This window comes from Piliocolobus tephrosceles, chromosome 19, assembly GCF_002776525.5.
Source record: "Piliocolobus tephrosceles isolate RC106 chromosome 19, ASM277652v3, whole genome shotgun sequence".
NCBI classification, from domain to species: Eukaryota; Metazoa; Chordata; class Mammalia; order Primates; family Cercopithecidae; genus Piliocolobus; species Piliocolobus tephrosceles.
In genome coordinates this window covers 46215860-46229142 of record NC_045452.1, presented here as the reverse complement: position 1 = coordinate 46229142, position 13283 = coordinate 46215860, and the positions used below count along the sequence as shown (strand labels likewise).

At 43.0% G+C, this 13283-nt stretch overlaps 1 non-coding gene across 1 annotated transcript; it reads right to left on the bottom strand.

Annotated features, from left to right (window-relative positions):
* Positions 1–1597: 1597 nt before the first annotated feature.
* On the bottom strand, positions 1598–1728 carry LOC111527378. Its single transcript, XR_002726646.1, has one exon. It is a non-coding gene; the product is annotated as a small nucleolar RNA SNORA70 (small nucleolar RNA).
* Between the last annotated feature and the right edge of the window lie 11555 nt (positions 1729–13283).

Below are 13283 nucleotides of genomic sequence, written 5' to 3'. Positions count from 1 at the left end.
AACCTCTCCGAGCACCATGTTTTGATGCTGATCGGAGGCTGCACACCTTGCAACCGCTCCCTGGTGGGAAGATGGGCTCTGCCAGCCCCAGCTGAGATATCACTTAACAGTGCGGGCTCTTCAGGGGCAGGGCCAGCTCAACATGTTTACAAGATGTGTAGCTATTAGCAACATCTTATAGCTCAGCTAATTAACGGGGAGAGTGCCTGATGAAGCCCGGCTCTAAAGAGGACCAAATTGCACCAGTGTTTGGGCTTTAAATTGATGCCAAAAAATAAATAACTCACCGCAGGTGTGTTTTGAGTCACATCTTCCCCCAGCAGGTTGATTGTTATGCTTCAGCTACCGCAGATCCCAAGGTGGCCCAAACGCCAGGGTTACAAGTTTATTAAGGTCATTTAAGTTGGTTACGTGTAGCCATTATTTTAGCTGAGTGGTTAAGATCGTACACGGTCAGTCATACGGTTTGGACCTGCGTCCTCACCAAATCTCATGTCAAATAGTAATCCCCAGTGTTGGAGGTGTGATCTCTGAATCATGGGTCCTCATGAATTCTCTTAATGGATCATGGGTGCTCATGAATTCTCATAGTTTAGCACCATCCCCGTGATGCTGTCCTCAGGATAGTGGGTGAGTTCTGGTGAGATCTGGTTGTTTAAAAGTGTGTAGCACCTTCCCCCGCTCTCTCTTGTTCCTACTCCAGCCATGTGATGTGCCTGCTTTCCACTGCCCACCATCACTGGAAGTTTTCTGAGGCCTCTGTAGAAGCTAAGCAGATGCCAGCATCATGTTTCCTGTACAGTGTGCAGAACTGTGAGCCAATCAAAACTCTTTTGTTTGAGACAGAGTCTCACTCTGTCACCCAGGCTGGAGTGCAGTGGTGCGATCTCAGCTCACTGCAAAGTCTGCCTCCCGGGTCCAAGCAATTCTCCTGCCTCAGCCTCCTGAGCAGCTGGGATTATAGGTGTCTGCCCCCATGCCAAGCTAATTTTTGTATTTTTAGTAGAGATGGGGTTTCACCATGTTGGTCAGGCTGGTCTTGAACTCTTGACCTCGTGATCCACCTGCCTTCATCTCCCAAGGGTGCTGGGATTACAGGCGTGAGCCACAGTGCCTGGCATCAAAACTCTTCTTTGTAAATTATCCATTCTTGGGTATTTCTTTTTCTTTTTTTGGACAGTAAGTAAGATTTATTGGTGAATATTAAGAGGGGGCAGCACAGTGGAAGCCCTCATGAGTGCAGGGCCTGTCGCTTGTCCAGAGGGCCAGGACTGGGATGTACTTGACCCCACAGCCATCTGGGATGAGCCACTTCTCAGCCACCATGTCTTCAAATTCATCCGCGTTGAACTTGGTGAAGCCTCACTTCTTTGAGATGCGGGTCTTCGGGGTGGCCAGGGAACTTGAATTTGGCCCTGCGCAGGGCCTCAATCACATGCTCCTTGTTCTGCAGCTTGCTGTAGATGGACATGATAACCATGGTACAATGTGAACCCTGGCCACAGTGCCCTGGGGCTTTCCAAAGGTACCTCGCATGCCTGTTTGGAGCCTCCATAGGGGTAGTGCAAGGTCAGAGACATGAACATCCATCTGAAGAGCCTGTCTCCAAGGTCCCTTAGAGCAACCCATACAAGAAACAGGCTGCATACACTACCAAGGAAGCAGCTGTTTGCAGTCATTGCACACCTGGCCCCCATGAGGAAAAGAACTCAGCTTAATTGGCTGCAGATCGGGTATTTCTTCACAGCAATGTGAGAACAGACTAACACAGTCGCCAACCCCCGTGAATCCTATACCAGGAGTCACCTCATCCTGCCACAGCTAAGGACATGACCTAAGTCTTGTCTCAGATGAGCTCAGTCTCCACTCTGTGGCACACATGTTTTCCTTTAAAATGCCCCTGTTATTCAAGCAGGAATGAAATATTTCTCTCACTTTTCTGGTTGAAGTCTTTCCATGCTGAATTTTCTTAATCAGACCAGTAGGTGAGTTCCATTTCTTATAAAATCTTCCTTTTATTAATAATCTCTTCAATAAATAATGACCTTAGCAATTGTTGACACAACTTCCTCTATTTGAAGTTTTAAAGGTTTCGTTTGGTTAAGAAAAATAACTTGGAATTTTGAGGTCACTTCTATTGCTACTCATGGATTGAATTGTCCTGGCTACCTAGTGATGTATTGCTTTTTGCCCACTGCTAGGAAGGAGGTTCCCAATGTTGGAGGTGTGGCCTGGTGGGAGGTGATTGGCTCATGGGTGCTCATGAATTCTCATAAGTGGTTTAGCACCACCCCCTCAATGTTATCCTCAGGATAGTGGGTGAGTTCTGATGAAACCCGGTTATTTAAAAGTGTGTAGCCCCTTCCCCTTCTCTCTCTTGTTCCTACTCCAGCCATGTGATGTGCCTGCTTTCCACCGTGTGCCATCACTGGAAGTTTTCTGAGGCCTATGTAGAAGCCTAGACATGGTAGAACCCATGTCTATTTTATGAAGGGTAAATAGCACCCCTATGATACTGTATCATCCTGCCAGAGTTTAATAAATTAGGGTAAAAACCAGTATTTCCCAATTCTCAAGGTAAAAGGCTGTGTTATTTGTGAAGTATTATTAGTAGGATGATTTTACCAAGGCGTCTGGGTTTATTCTCAGTGTTGAGGAGATTCCTGTATCCACTGGAAAACTGATCAGGCACTATCTAAGATCCTTTTCGGGGTAGAGAACATGCCAGAGCCAGTGGCTACTCTTGGACAGAAGGGGAAGGTCAGTAGTCAGCTGACAAGACTTTGACTTTTATTTTTATCCCCTTCAGTAGATTTTGAAAAATGAAGGTCATGTCTTGCTGTTGAATAATAATAATAATATCTTTTATTTATTTTTTATTTTTATTTTTATTTTTGAGACAAACTCGCTGTGTCGCCCAGGCTGAAGTGTAGTAGTGCTGTCTCAGCTCACTGCAACCTCTGCCTCCTGGGTTCAAGCAATTCTAGTGCCTCAGCCTCCCAAGTAGCTGAGATTACAGGCATCTGCCACCATGTCGGGCTAATTTTTTTTATTTTAGCAAGACTGGGTTTCACCACATTGCCCAGGGTGATCTTGAACTCCTGAGCTTAAGTGATCCTTCTGCCTTGGCCTCCCAAAATGCTGGGATTACAGGCATGAGCTACTGCATCCAACCAATAATAGTATCTTTTTTCAGGCTGTGATTCAAATGTTCCCTTAGTTCTCTTAGTTGTGTTTACCTCTGAGCAGACATAGAAGGGGGCTGTGGACTTAGGGCTGCCCCCTAGGAATGGTGACAACTGTGTGGTCAGAAGTGACAAAGGGTCACATACTAACCAGAAGGTGGGAGGTGACCCATGGCATCTCCACCCCTGCATGAAGGCTGGTCAAGCCTTCTTGTTTTGGGGGCACTTTGAGGGGAGGGTGGGATAACAGTTGCAGTTGGAAGAGAGGAATTTGGCTCAGGTGACCTGCCACCTATGACATTCCTTTCATGCTGAGCTCACAGGGGCACTGTGAGGTTTGCTATTCACTAATTGCACATTGGCTAATCCATCACGTTCATGGAGCAAAGGTCAGCCACATACATGCAAAATAGCAACCAGACATCGCTCCTAATATTGCCTAATGACTTTCTCTTGAAAGTCAGACTTGGGCTGGCCTCACCTTCCAGTATCATCTAACTGGTGCATCACAGACTACGAGGGTTCTACTGGAGCCACCAGAGGCTGACACAGTTGCCCTTCACCGACTCCTCTACGAAGCTCTGTCCTGTGTCTCTCCTGAGAACATCCTTTCCCCGCCTCCAGCAGGTCTTCCAGCCACATGTTTTGCCTTGATTCTTGCCTTGATTCTAAAACCATCCCCAGTCTGCTTTTGCCTAATAGAGAGGGAGAAAAGTCTATTGCTTTTTTTTTTTTTTTCTTTTATTCTTCCTCCTGCTCTAGCTTTTTTTGAGTCAGGGTCTTGCTTTGTCACCCAGGCTGAAGTGCAGTGGAGCAGTCATAGCTCACTCACCACAGTCTTGAACTCCTGGACACAGCCATCCTCTCATGTCAGCCTTCCAAGTAGCTAGGACTGCAGATACATGCCACTATATCCAGCTAAGTTTTTATTAAACATTTTTTATAGAGACAGGGTCTGGTCTCAAGCTCACTGCAGGCTGGTCTCAAGCTCACTGCAGCTTCAAACTCCTGGTCTCTAGCCATCCTTCCACCTCGGCCTCCCAAAGTTCTGGGACTATAGGTGTGAGCCTCTGTATCCTTTGAAAAGTCAGTTTCTAAGAGCTCAGCATCCATCCAGGTGGGAGAGGTGAACATAGGCGTCTCTCCTCTGTGATCACTGCCACTGCGATGGGAGAACAGGAAAAGATGGCAGTTGATTTCTGTCCTTTCATCGTGAGTCCATCTACTCTCCTTCCCATCTCACATCCTGTCCTTGCCTCCAACGACAACGTTATCAAGCCTGCAATTAAAAGCAACCACTTTTATGAGTCATTGTTTTGCAAAAGCAAATACCCTCAATATGTTGATTTAGAAGGTTTCATGGGAGCCACCATGAGGCCACTTGTGCAATGCCAGGCTAACTACTTTTGAAAGAGGACCATATGCTGCCTTTACAACATCCCTTTGGTGTTTAATTTGATGAGACAATGTGCCACAATCAGCTGTGAGGACAGCAGCCGTGATTGATGGAGAGTGACTCACGTGGTCTGACTCTGATTTCAATATCACCGTGCTAATCCCATTATTCGCTTGAGTTGGCTTGTTTTGGGCTACCTTAAAAAAGTTGTTTCTTTAATGGTCAAATTGCCGTGAGGTCTGGAAGATTTAATGTATCATAAAACTCATTAAATAACCAGCCTGGCAGCCCACACTACTGGGTAGTGTGCTAGCATATGGGAGATCCAAGCTGAAGACTTCAGCATTCATTTCAGTGCCACCCAGTCAAAGCCTCAAGGGACAAGTCTGGAGTGTGTGTTCTAAGCCAGCATTCCTCCAACTTTCATGGGCGCGTGAATCATCGGAGTGCTTTATGAAAGTGCAGATTCTGATTCAGCAGTTGTGGGGCCTGAGATTCTGCATTGCTGACAAGTTGACGTCCATTCTTCTGGTCCAAGGCCCACACTTCGAACACTAGTGAACATTCACTAAAGGATCTTGTGAATATCCATTGACAGCAGCTAACACTTATGAACCACATGACTATGTTGTAAGTACTGTATATGTGTCTGCGTATTTAATCTTTACTTTTAACCTCACGAGGGAGATACTATTATCACCTCTATCTTCTAGATGAAGAATTAAATAATTGAATACCTAAGTGAATAAACTAAATAACTGAGGCCACACAACTTATAAGTAGCTAAAATAAAATTCAAAACCATGTCCCCTGGCTGTACAGCCTCTTTGTTTTTTGTTTTTGTTTTTCCCAGCCTCAGCATTACATTCCTTTTCACATAAGACTTAGTGCTCCGACCCCATTTTTAGTTAGAGAACGGTAGCTCTTGTGTAGATCTGCCACAGGCTTGTCCTGGGTAAAAAGATGCAATTCATCTTGGGGGCTTTAGACTTCTCTTTCTGGATCCCTTTCTCTAAAAGATAATCTTTACCACACCAGGGTGCCACTAATACTGAATCAAAGCAATATGTAGCCAAGCCATGAGCGGCTGATATCCTAACCTGAGCCTTGCCTGGTAGTGGTAGCCGTCTTAGCCTCTCTGGTGCTTTATGTTGAATGGGTGCTCGGGATGAAGGGACTCTGGCAGCCTTCCCAGAAAGGGAATAGCAAAAGAGAAAACAAACACCTTCTAGAGGTTTCTAGAGAACTTAGGAAATCCTCGAAAACCTGTGTAAGGTAATGCAAATACGTTTCTCCTCCCATCTGTTTTAATTGGCACTCCTGCTCACCATTCATTTCACCCTGGGGCCATGGTTTGAGTACAGTTTTCTCAAATCAATAGATTTTTTAATGTGAAAAATGTATTTTTGATGTTATATTTTAAAAGATTTAAGGTAACAATAGGTTATTTTGTTTTCGGGTTTTTTTTTTTTTTCCTGCTTATTTTACTTCATAAGTAACAAAACAACAATAACCATGACCTAGATATTTAACTGGAAAAAAGTTAGACTTAGTAATTAACTTCTAAAAATAGATCTCACAGATTCATAAACATGCCTAAAAGGCAAAAAGTGCTGAACCAAGGTCAGTTCAGAAAACGCACTGAACCCACACAAATGCCCCATTTTATACAGATAAAGTAAGAGTTATGTGTCAAAAGATAAACCAGGTTACAGCATTACAGCCTTTCCTTTAGAATGAATGTGCTGAAAGGGAAGAACATTACTACACTGGTGATCAAGAGGCCTGAGTATTTTTGTTGTTGTTGTTTTGTTTTGTTTGTTTTTGTTTTTGAGACCCAGTCATACACTGTTGCCCAGGTTGGAGTGCAGTGGTGGGGCTATCAGCTCTCTGCAAGCTCCACCTCCTGGGTTCACGCCATTCTTCTGCCTCAGCCTCCCGAGTAACTGGGACTACAGGCGCCCGCCACCACCCCCGGCTAATTTTTTTTTTTGTACTTTTAGTAGAGACGGGGTTTCACCGTGTTAGCCAGGATGGTCTCGATCTCCTGACCTCGTGATCCGCCCGCCTCAGCCTCCCACAGTGCTGGGATTACAGGCATGAGCCACTGCGCCTGGCCACTATTTATTCTTTTTTTTTTTTAATATGGAAAATATTTACATATATTTGATTGCTGGACTAGGCATTGTGTAACACATAAATTATCCATTGTAATAACAGCATGAGATACTGTTCTCCCCATTTTACAGATGGGATGAGGAAGCTCAAAGAGGTTAAGAGACCTGCCCATGGTCACTGGGAGACTGAGGCTTTACCACCATGAAAACCTGTCCATGAAGGTCAACGGCATTTCCTTCCGCAGAGACCTGTGCACCATGCCCATCCCTTCTTGCTAATGATGCAGCTTGCTTGCTTGCTTGCTTTATCCTCAGCCCTTTTTTAGAGCAGGAAGGCTTTGTATTTTAGCCTATAGTGTGCTATTAACAATGCTTTCCATCAGCAGCCTTTGTTTCTCATAAGGAGAAAGACAATAAGCAGCCTTAAGTATTTATTCATTTCTCTTCAACTCTTGCATGGAACTTAGGTCAGCTTTAGTCTTACTCCCCTCTGCATTCTTTGTAATCTTGTGGATTGTGTGGAGAAGTCTACCCCAAACAGATGACCTGATTACTGAAACCCCCGCATTTTCTATGGTTTTCCATTGTAAGGCAATCACTGCACTGTAAAAACCATAGGAAAATGCCATTTCTCTAAGCATATTTCTCCAAAAAGATTTCACCAAACGTATGCATTTTCTTAACCTGAAGTTCTTCATCAGTCCTGGCCTCTGTCTTTGAAATGCCCAAAATGTGATGATGTAGGAAAAAAAAATTTGGGGTTGATGGGAAAGGAATGGATTTTAGAGGAAGATGTTTGCAAAGTTCTGTGAGTGGTAAGGAGAAATGGGAAATGGAGGGAGACCACTTGGGTCTGTTCTGTGCGCAGCCATAGTGTTGTTTGCTATTGAGTTGTTTGTAACTTTCTCTCCCATTCCCATCCTCAGATTTAAATGACCAATTTTGGCATAAGGACTCACAGGTGCAGAACATTCTATAGGCTTGGACGACTTCATAAAAAACGATTCAATCATATCTGGGACGAAGGCTGTCCCACTTATTCTCTCTAGCAGCCTAATGCTCTCGCTTTATTCAGATTTCCAATAGCAACTGTCATTGACTTTGTACACTTATGCGTTAAGATTGTACTTATTGTTTGGAACTCTTAATGCTGCAAATACCCGTGTAAGACTTAGGCACTGATAAGAGAAAAGGTTTTAAGGAATGTTTGAATTAACTCATAACTGCTACTTGCAAAGCTTCCAAAAGGTTTGATTTTTAAAAACTGTCTTTAGCATATGTAGAAAGATGTGATCATGAACTCACTGAAATATAAGAGCAACTCCCAGTATTATAAGGAGTTTGGCTACACTGGGAATGCATTTTATAAAGAAGAAAACAGTTGTTAATTCAAAGACATTGGGTCATGCTCAAAGTTGAAAAAATTCTTGTCTGTTACCTTTTTTCATTTGTGTTCCCTAGAATTCAACAAAAATATATGCTGTCACTCCTGTCCCTGTCTACTGCTCTGCCTCAGTTATGATATAGCCGAGAATTATGTAACCTAACCCAGACTAAAAATTATCACCACATTGAGAAATCACCTGGCAAAAGTATTGACTCTCTTTCCTACAGAACTTTCTCTCTTGGTGATTTTTGCACTAGTTTACTTTAGTCACAAAATGATGCAAACCAACAAGGAAAACTAAAATGGTTTTTATCTAATGTACATATAATTGCCTATCAAAAAGTTTCAGAAATCTCAATGACCCATTGTGTTGTTATAACCTGTTTTAAGCAACAGGTACTAAAATGAATAGAAATGAACATTTTTTATCTCTCTCCTTCCCCCTCTGCTCCCTATCGTTTAAAATCACATATCTTACATTAATTCCATTAGATTTTCAGCTGCTTTTCAAGAAGCAGGGTGTCCGAGCAGAACAAAATGTTTCCTGCGAAACAATGGTTCTGCTTAATTTGATGCCTTAAGCAAAATCCCAACAATATTCCATGAGACCATTACACACTATTTTATCCTTTTCTTTTCTTTTTTTTAATGTTTCACTTGCAGGAGCGGGGAGGGGAGGGGGAAAGGCTAAAACAAACTAATTTTTGGTCATTTTATTCCTTTCGCAAACAGTTTGAAGACTAACCAATTTGTACTTACAAATCTGGGGCATTAGCAGACGGGGATCCGAAATCCTCATGCATGCAAGCAGTAACTGTTTGTATGCCAAGCTGTTTGTAAGCCTGATTTGACAGGAGAGAGCTATTCATTCTTTTGTCAACTGTCAGTCTAAAAACGTTAACCTGCCTGGGTCCCGGGGTATGGGAGCGCTAAATCTTCCGTCCTACCACTGTATAATGAACAGACTGTTTCATTAGTGGGACAATTCACTCGACAAATCCAGCCCAAACAACTTATTTCACAATTTGTGAGCAGAATTAAATTTCGGGGGAGTCGCAAGAAGGGGGCGGGAGGGGAGGAGGGGGAGTAGGTGAGCGGCACACAATATACTGAGGGATCAATGCGTTGGGATAAGTGTTCCAGGCAATTTTGCTGGCAGTTGCGGGCTGAGGCTCGCAGGACCACCGCATGCAGATCAGCGGATTAGGAGCACCGCAGCATTAGGTCAAGTGTCTCGAGGGGAGCTGATAAACACCCCAAACCTGACAACAGATTTTTCTTTCTTCCTGCACCACTTGTTAAGTGTCAGAGCAAATCTTTTGAATGGCAGTGGAGTTTACTTAGAGGCCCTTTCTTCAAGAAGACACTCTATCCATTTTCTGAAGCCCATTCCAGGCTGCCTCAGGAATAAATTTGCCCCGCATCTCACACACACACAAAAAACGTCTTTTTCCTCCACATCTTGACTATGAGCCTTTGTCTCAAGGTGTGTGAACCAGAACAAAAATCCACATCAAGAGCCCCTAAGGTTTCAGAGCCTCTGGATTTAGCTTTAATACAAATTAAACACTTTGAAGATTACACAAATACTTTTTTTTTTTTTTTTGGTCACAGAAAAGTCTCATTTTAAACATTACCAATGTATGGATTCTGTTAAATGAAAAAGTTTTAAACAGCAAAGGGTCACAGAATGACTTGATCTTAACAATATCCTATATGTACATTGCTGGTAATTCAAACAGAGTAAAGAGCCAGCATGCTATATTTCTTACAACTTAAGAATCCCAAACAGGAGAAGCCAGCCATGCTTATTGTATTAAGTTGTATCTCTGTGTTAACTCAAAGTGCATGATAGAAAAATCTGTGTTGCAACATTAAAAATGTGCTTACTAGGTTTGAGCAGAGAAGTTTGTTTTCACTTTGAGATGTTCTAAAATGTTTAAATAGCCTCAAATGTTTGAGGGCTCTTTGTCGCAGCTGGTTTTGCATTATGGTTTTGTTTTTTATTTCTTTTGGCTGTTTAATTTTTGATTTGGTACAGTGTGCAAATCTAATGTGAAGTTTTCAAGTGACCACTGTTAGAGTGATTGAGTAGGAAAGTCCTCTGAATATTAGCATGTCATTTTCCCAGACATGTGAACTGGAGCCATTTTGGGCAATCGGTTTGAAAATATTTTCCTTTTAATAAGTATTTTCTATCAAATAGAGTCTTATGGAAAAGAAAATAAGTGTTTTGGGTATATTTTTATAATACTTTTTTGAATTTTGGTAGTGGAAAATATGTTACTGAAGTACTGAACAATATTTCTGTGCTGGACCAACACTGTGAAAATTATTTCAATATTATTGATTTCTATTGCTAACTCCACCTACTCCATAGAGAATATTTAATCAGGCAAACTAGTACTTAGGCCAAAAATGCTTCTTATTCTCCCTTTTCCACCAGAAAATTTTGCAGGATTAGAGCTATTGTACTTTCTAGTAGTTACATCTTTGGTGTCTGAGGATCTCAACACTAAATGGAACCATTACAGGACATTCTACACTCACTCTACACTGCCAGATTCCTGTTATAGGAAGAGTCACTATTCTTTACCTCATTTTCACCAATTTTTAGGAAAGAAAAATGTACTGTATTTCAGTGTGCTGAATGCAACTGCCAATCAAGATAGTCTGCAGCCTAACTGTGGACCTTGATGATTTCGCATGTTCTGCGGAAGAATTTCTCCCCCACCTCCAATGACTATGGCATTCCTTGGGAAAGTTAGCTTGGTATTTACTTTCCCCAAACAGGTCCCAAGCTGACCAAACACACAAACAAAAACAAAAACAAACAAATAAAAAGCAACAACCAGTTAGCCAGGCTGTTCCAATGGCCCACTGAGTTCCATGATAGCAAGAATTCTATGAATAATAATGGGACACACGATCCCATGCAGCCTCACAGAGAGCTCAGACTAATCACCCGGAAATTCTGCTTCATCACAGTCCTTTCTCTTGCCATAAAACGGCTTGGGCTCTCTCTTTGCTTCCACATCATTTAAGCCTTTCTGCCCATCCTCTAGCAATCCCATCTCTGGGGCCTCCGCTGGTCGCTACGCTGGGGCTCCCCAGGGCTTCTCAAGAGGCTCTGTCAGCTCCATCCTAGAGGCCTCTTCGCAGCACCAGATGAAGTCCACACCTCCTCTTGTAGGATGTTCAAGCAACACAGGCCAGAGTAAGGATCAAAGCAAAAGTCATCCTAAATTCACCACCAAGGGATACCACTGCCAATAAGCAGGACACCTCTTTTCCGGATGTCTACGCATTTATACATCTTGTCCAATAACAATGGTACCATAGCATACATACCATTTTATTCTATTTTATTTGTATACATTTATGGGTGCAAGGGGAATTTTGTTGTATAGACAGATTGTGTAGTGGTGAAATCAAGGCTTTTAGTGTATCCATCACGCAAATAAGGGATATTTTACCCATTAATTAATATCTCATCATCCACCCCCTCCCACCCATACATACCGTTTTATAAATAGCTTGTTTTAGCCAACAATATGTCGTGAGGTTTTTTCTTATTTCACTGACTCTATATCTTCATATATTCCCCCCCCCCCCTTTTTTTTTTTGAGATGGAGTTTTGCTCTTGTTGCCCAGGTGGGAGTGCAATGACATAAACTTGGCTCACTGCAACCTCTGCCTCCCGGGTTCAAGCGATTCTTCTGCCTCAGCCTCATGAGTAGCTGGGATTACAGGCACGCACCACCATGCCCAGCTAATTTTTTGTATTTTTAGTAGAGACAGGGTTTCATCATGTTGGCTAGGCTGGTCTCGAACACCTGACCTCAGGTGATCCACCCACCTTGGCCTCCCAAAGTGCAGGGATTACAGGCGCCTGGCCCATATTCCTTTTTAAAGATACCAGCCTGAGCATATTCCTTTTTAAAGACACCAATATGGGCAGACACCGTGCCTGGCCCATATTCCTTTTTAAAGACAGCATCAGAGTTCAATAGATACTCCTTAATTATATAATTAATCCCTTTTGTGGGCCTTTTGGTGGGGGGGTGCCCATTTTTTTCTTATTAGAAAGAAAGCTGAAATCAGTGTGTTGTACAAATACCTTTTGTGTACTTCTCTGGTTAGCTCTTTAAGATAAAGACTTAAAAGCATTGTTAGGTCAAAGGATATATATGTTTTCACATATGTAGTTAAGTTGACCTCTGGAAATTTATCATATTGTGGTAATCCTGTCAGCTGTTTTTCAGGGGCAGGAATGCAGTGGGGCAGGGAGGCCATATTTACTTGTAACACATTATTTTTCTTGGCCACTTTGGGGACTTCCATGGCCAGTGACGTCCCCCTGCCCAGGTCTTGCTTAGCCCCAGGCCTGTCGCTGGAGGCACCCTGCCCACTTGGCCCACTTGTGTTATAGCTTGTACCCGAGTTCAGTTGTTCCTGAGATCTTGTCCTACGTTCAAGAAGAACAAGAATATGCTGACAACTGAAAGGTGACGATGGGTGGATAATTTTATTGAGCAGTGGAACAGCTTTCAGTGGAGAGGGAACACGGGGGATGGTCCCCAACCCCTGCAGTCAGTGGTTTTTCTCTCTCAGTGTGGCTGAGTCTGGGACTTTTATTGGCTCAGAACAGGGGAGTGTCTGCTGATTGGTTTGTGAATATGCAAAGAAAAGCTAAAGCAAAGTCTCTGCTCAAAGCAGGGTACAGCAGTGTAGAAAACCAATTAGGAAAAGGTAAGTATATGTAAAATAGGTGAAGGGTGGGGACCAATCAGAGGAAAATATGCCAAATGGGAAGAGAGGTTCTCAATCCAATCTGTGGATCTGACCTGTAACTTGGCTTTCAGGTTTAAACTGTCTTTGGCTTGAAGGTCGGGTTTCACTGGGGACCTGCCCATATCAGACTAGGCATTTGCCTCCTGCCACTATCAATTCCCCTCTCTGAAGACATACATCTAACTGCCATTAGGATAAGAATGGTGACTGACCTTAACTGCTTCATGCTGACAGTGGGTGCTGTTTTGGGAAAATGGCAGTCAGATCTCCCTCAGAGTCCTCTCTAAGGGTCCCTAGCAAAACAGAGCCATTGTCTGAGGCTCCAGTTGCATGACCATTTAGAGTTTGATGGCCTGAAGGTGAGAAGAGACAAGCCAGGTTATTAGAAGACATGTATCAAAATG